We start from the raw sequence: 6798 nt of genomic DNA, 5'->3' as shown, positions 1-6798 counted from the left end.
CCCCAGGCAGGAACAAGGCACACCTAAAAACGGTCAGGCCATCAAATGTCAATCAAGGTGGCCAACTGAGACATTCACACCTAGTTTCCACAGTGAAGGATATTAGAGGCCAAGATGAAGTATTTTGGCCACATCATGAAAAGACAGGAAAGCTTAGAGAAGACAATTATGCTGGGGAAGATGGAAGGAAAAAAGAAGAGGGGCCAAGGGCAAGATTTTATGTATTTATTTATTTGTCATGTCAGATCAACCAGTCAATTATATTACATTTCTAACAGAACAAAGCAAACAAACAGATAAAATACAAAACTTGTGAGTTTGGTAGTTGGTTAAATGTCCTTTGACCAGTATCTGGCCACTTGGAGTGCTTCTGGTGTTGCTGCAAGAAGGTCCTCCATTGTGCATGTGGCTGGGCTCAGGTTGCATTGCAGCAAGGCAAGATGAATGGATGGTATCCTTGAAGTGACTGACTTGACTTTGAAGGAGCTGGGGGTGGTGACAGCCGACAGGGAGCTTTGGTGTGGACTGGTCCATGAGGTCACAAAGAGTCGGAAGTGACTGAACAAACAAACAACAACATAAACCCAATTTTCCTAGTTCCAACAGACTTCACAACCTCCGAGGGTGCCTGCCATAGATGCAGGTGAAACGTCAGGAGAGAATGCTTCTAGAACATGGCCATTCAGCCCAAAAAACTACAACAACCCAGCGACCCCCCTTTTCCCTCAGACAAGCTCCAGAAGCAGGTTTTTCAGCAGAGGAAAAGCGCCCAAACACGAATCAATGAACACGAATCAATGAACACGAAAGGCACTGCAGGCTACTTCGACCAGCAAAATCAGCCATAGCAGAGCACCTGATGGACCAACCTGGACACAGCATATTATTTGAGAACCATCATGGCAGACTATTTATTTATTTAGAACATTTATACTCCGTCCTTCTCAAGTTCCAAAAAGGGGCTCAGGATGGCTTCCAACAGGCAACTATTTGATGCAGATACAATATAATAACATAACGTAAAATACAACACAGGACCTTATGGCAAAGACCCAATCATGTTAAGGGCTGTTGATTCAATCAAGGAAGCAAGGATGTGGCCTTTGCAAGGCAGGAGCAGCACAATTGATGGCTGGAGATCTCTTATATACATTCAAGCATGCTTCAAAACTGCAACCTTCTTGCTGTTTGGATCTCCCAGCTCCCCGAAGCCCTAACCAGTTTGTTTAATGGTCAGGAATTCTGGGAGTAGGAAGCTCAAGCAGCTGGAGATCTGCAGTTTTGAGGAGGCCTGCATTAAAGTCAACTTGAGAGGAAGTAGTAACCAAGGAAACATTACCTTCACTGGCAAATTGCCATGGCATGCTTGGGTAGTGGAGCATAGTATTCAAGGCACAGGAGGCGACAGAGCTAAATCTTTTAATTCACAATCAAAAATTTGACTGTGCCTTAAAAAATAGGAAAAGTCTATTAAACATCAAATTGTGTTATGATTTTACAAATTAAGCATCAAAACATGTTTTACAACAAATTGAAAGAAAAAGCAGTTCAATGCATGGTAACATTATGTAGTAATTACCGTATTTACGAATTTAGTACCCAAACATCGCAATGTATTGAAACAGCTGGGGATCTTGGCGGGAGGCCGAGTGCATTGGATAATACAGAATATTGGATGAGCGAAGGTTGGATAAGTGAGACTCTGCTGTAGTTCCTTTTGACCCCATTTGCAATAACAACCACCAGAAGGAGTATATGTACAGCTACATGCCAATTGAGGTGATACCTCATACATCTGAGTAAGTGAACTGCAGCCCACAACAACAAAAAGACAGACTTCTTTGTTGTCATTATTTATATATGTCACATTTCGTGTTACCAAGTCTTTCTTTTGCTACCTCTAGCCTTGGTGCTGCCTGTTAAAATTAAAGCTCTGCTACTTGTTTTCAGGCCCATATCCACATGCCCTGCTACACAAATTGACTTCATTGCTCTGTCTCCATGGGCTGTAGTGTTACATGATTTTAAAATATCCACGCAGACCTAGCTTCTAATCTATATATATTTACAAGGAGTAAATTCTGCGCCTGCTGACCTGTGAGTAAACCAAAAACATGAATGTGGTTGTAAGGAATTTTAGCAAACTTCCAATCAGATTTCTATGGCTATATAAGTATGGGTATAATTCTGGCCTGCCTGTGGCAATGCTGCTAACAAACTTACTTACTTAGGCAATCCCTCGTTGTCTGAGTAGGATTGTCTTGCAAGATCGGTGTACTGGCTGTGAGTCCGTAGGTGACTGTGGAGCCCTATTCTTGATCTGCATGTTCTCTAGCAATGAGGGCATTGGTTTCCAGGTGGAAGGCGGTCCCATTCGGGGTTGGCTTGACACGCCTTCCTCTTAGCACGTTTCTCTCTTTTGCCCTCCATTTGTGCCACTTCAAATTGTACAGCACTGCTGGTCACAGCTGACCTCCAGCTGGAGTGCTCAAAGGCCAGGGCTTCCCAGTTCTCAGTGTCTGTGCCAGAGGTTTTAAGGTTGGCGTTGAGCCAAATAAAAGAGTGTCGATGGCCCATACTATTCAGAAAGAAGATTAAGTGAGGGGTGGAGAAGATGACTCATGCACAGTTCCCCTTCCAGCTAGGAAGAGGGAAGAAAGGGCCTGTGCCTTAATAGACAAAGGCCCCTTCCACACAGCTGAATAAAACCCCACATTTTCTGCTTTGAACGGGAATATATGGCAGTGTGGACTCTGATAACCCAGTTCAGAGCAGATATTGTTGGATTTTCTGTCTTAATATTTTGGGTTATATGGCTGTGTGGAAGGGCCTAAAGAAAAGGAGGCAGGGGCAGGGAGAGAGAGAAAACAGCACTTGGCCTGTGTAAACTAATAGTGAGCCAGAGAGGGGTAGTCATGTGAGTGATTACGACACTGGGAAAGTTCAGATCCCTGCTCAGCCATAGGTGATCTTGGGCAAGTCACACTCATTCTCAGAGGAAGGGAATGGCAAACCTCCTCTGAAAAAAATCTGCCAAGAAAACTCTGTGATAGATTTGCTGCTGTAACAACAACAACCAATTAATACTATTCTGAAGTAACAGCTGTTTCCTTAGAGAAGTGGTGTGGGAGTAGTACATTTTCGCTGAGTCTTGGACTGTTAAGCGATGCCTTTGCATGTGCTAACATGCATTTTTAAAAATATTTAAAAATACAAGTTTATGAAAGCTAAATGGTGAAGAAAGCTAATGGGAATAAAATCAACTCACTTGAAATGTGGTGCTAGAGAGGTTTTCTATGGATACCTTGGATTACTGAAAAGACAAATAAGTCCTAAAGTAAATCAGGCCCGAACTCTCACTAGAAATCAAGATGGCTGAGGTATGATTGTCTTAAATCAAGAGAAGATAGAAAAGACAATAATGTTTGACATGGCAGAAGGCAGTAGGAAAAAGAGGAAGACTCGTTTGATATTAATAGATTCAAGTAAATAATGGCCCCGAGTCTGCAAGACTTAGCAGAGCTGTTGAGGTCTCCCGTTGAAGTCAACTTAATGGCAATTAACAGCAATTTTAAAATGCCAAAAACAACCTAATGACATACTTCTAAGGAAACCAAATCTGGGGCCGTATGAATCCATGTTCTTGGAACTTTTCCCTGCTCATAAAACAGAGATGCACTTAAAAAATTCAGACTGTGTTCCACCAAAAGTTCAGGCTACAGCCCCTGAAAATAAGAGAGTTATTTTCTTGATAAAAGTTAAGTTACATTACCCAAATTGACCCAGAGATGAGTCAACATAGGTTTTTTTGGCTTTTTAAAACTACAATTTCATGATTATATAGCGTAATACATAAAACTACATTATGAGTATAGAGTATAGCAAGATATTTGAGGTGACACCTGTCTCGGTTGGCAACATATATAGGACTGGCCCTGGCTAAATGCCAAAAACACTAGCTTACATTCTAAGATGTGGGAACCACAAAGTTGTGAGAAGGAGCTGTCCAGTGAAATGGAAGAAAGTGGAGACTAGTCTGAGAATAAAAATACAATCTACAGAGAACAGAGGGGAGAAGGGCACATGACCAGGTTCTAAAGGAAGGAAAATCATATTGGTTTGAAATAACCAGCCGCATTTTGGGCTGTAAAACAATAAACAGGCAGCCCCCAGGTTAAAAATATTCGATTTACAAACAAGTCACAGTTACAAATGGGAACAAGACAACAGAAAGTGAGAGAAATCTACCCCTAGGAAGGAAATTCACTACTGACAGTTATCATGGAGAAAAGGAGTCTCAGCTGAAGCTATCTCGCCAATCCTTGTTTCAAAAACAAGCCCATTTTTTTTCAAAATCCAATTATCACAGCGCCAGAAGGTGAAATCAACTGAACAGGGGCACAGAGAGCAAAACAAAGACTGCAGGAGTGTTAACCCTTCCCTATGCTATGCAAAGATAAAATATATTAATGTATTTTGGGGAGTAGCCATACTATCATACACAGTTGCTCCCCCTCAATGGGTTTTTTGTCCCCAGAGTATATTTTCCCACTTGTATGAAGGTTTATTTTTATGACCCCATTTTTTATGAGTTTCTCCCACACAAACAATCTGCTCCATCCCTGTCTCATCCTGGTTTTAGTATTTTCGTTTTTTATCTTGCACATGCGGCCCCCTCATTGTTATTTTATTGCGTGTGATTTTGCTTTATCGTGGGTTTTTTTGTACTCATATGTTGTATGTATTTTACTGTGTTGTTATTGTGTTTTGGTTTTATTTTATTGTAATATGCTGTTGGGCTTGGCCTCATGTAAGCCTCCCCGAGTCTCCATTGGGAAGATGGTGGCAGGGCATTAAATAAAGATTATTATTATTATTATTATTATTACCACCTGTTCTGACTTACAAACAGATTCAACTTAAGAACAAACCTACAGAACCTATCTTGTTCTTAACTTGGGTATTGCCAGTATTTATAATGAACTTTGCATATACTCTTGGGAAAAGAAAGGAAGTTGTCAGGAATTTGTCTCAGGGAGGCTTTTAAACAGAATATAGAAGCAGGCAGATTGGCAAGGAGGCGTTATGTGTAAATTAGCAAGAAATTGGCTTTCTAATATAGACTGAAGGGCATGATTATGGCAAATCTGACTGCAAATGTGGGCCTGCCTTTGCCTGGTCATGTAGAGAGAGTGTGCTGAAGGGCCATTTTGAAGAACAATGGAGGTTTATGACTAAGGATCTCAGCCCGGGCCCCACCTGAGGCTTCCCGTTCCACGGCCTGCCCCTCGGGCACTTTCCTTCCAGCTGCCTTTCTATGGCATTTCCTTTGAAGATATGCAGGCTGCAGGGTATTGATTTCACAGCTTTCGACATAGCTGAAGTCTGCTGTTTTAGGAAAGGGGCGGGGTGGTGGACTGCATCTGGCTTGGCTTCGTCTGGAGATAACATTCTCACATTTATTAGGCAGCAAGGACTGTACAATTTCTCTTTGTCACAGTCCTTGCCCCATATTTTGAACATTTTTAAAGGATTGAACTTTTTTTTTGCTTCATAGGCTTTATTCATCTTTCTGCAAAACTCTATTAACTATTAACACTTTTTGGACTAAACCTTGGCTGGCTCTTCACTTTATAATTACTGCACTTTGATGTAAAACAGTTTTATGTATGTTGGTAATATCTAACATACATACGTATAAATATTACAGGTTTTGTGATAGGATACAGCCCATTAAAATAGGCCATATTTTAGAGTGGAACTGGCAAAACCACATATGCGGATTCTTTGTTTTAAACCTCCATGAAATCCATGGGGCCTTGAAGGTACACACACTAGCTTATGTTAGATCAGTGGTTCTCAACCTGTGGGTCCCGAGATGTTTTGGCCTTCATCTCTCAGAAATCCTAACAGCTGGTAAACTGACAGATTTTTGCGAGTTGTAGGCCAAAACACCTGGGGACCCACAGGTTGAGAACCACTGTGTTAGATTGATTGTGGTGACCTCTTATTCTGTAGTTCCATCTCTGGCATATAATAGAACCCCCATATCCACAGGATCTATACTTCCAGCTTCATATATCCATGTTGAACAGAATATGCCCTTTCTAGACCTTTTCTGGAGCCCCAGTAGTACAATGGGTTAAACCTTTGTGCCGGCAAGACTGATGACCAACAGATCAGTGGTTCAAATCCAAGGAGAGCAGGTTGAGCTTCCTCTGTCAATTCCAGCTCCCCATTTGGGGACATGAGAGAAATCTCCCACAAGGATGTAAACATCAAATAACTGGGTGTCCCCTGGGCAACGTCCTTGCAGATGGCCAATTCTCTCACACCAGAAGTTACTTGCAGTTTCTCAGGTTGCTCCTGACACAAAAGACCCTTTCTACATCTTCTAGCAAGATCTTATAGTATTTTTGGGGCATAGTCCTTCATTTCAATAGGATTCCCTGCTATCCATGGCTTCTTGTATCCATGTGACACCCAGGAATACATCCCCTGTGATTTGTCTTGCAGTGTGGGAAGGAGATGAATGGATTAAAGAAAGAGGGGAAGCAAAAAAGGAATATAGGGCTCAAAACTTTATATGGGGCCACCCTACCCTAACTGATAGCAGTCATTAAATTAGATCTAGGTCCTAACTTACTGTGCTCCAAAATCTAAAAACAGATATTCTTTATTTTTTTCTGTAAAAGCCTATTTGTTTAAAGGCCTACTTTGTATGCCTTTTGCATTCCTTAAAAATGAAAAAAATATCAAGCACTAGAGTAGAATGATGAAAGGCTTTTCCCCCTTTAA

This window comes from Anolis sagrei, chromosome 2 (assembly GCF_037176765.1).
Source record: "Anolis sagrei isolate rAnoSag1 chromosome 2, rAnoSag1.mat, whole genome shotgun sequence".
Lineage (NCBI taxonomy): Eukaryota > Metazoa > Chordata > Lepidosauria > Squamata > Dactyloidae > Anolis > Anolis sagrei.
The sequence above is the reverse complement of the archived record's forward strand: the minus strand, read 5'-3'. Positions refer to the sequence as shown.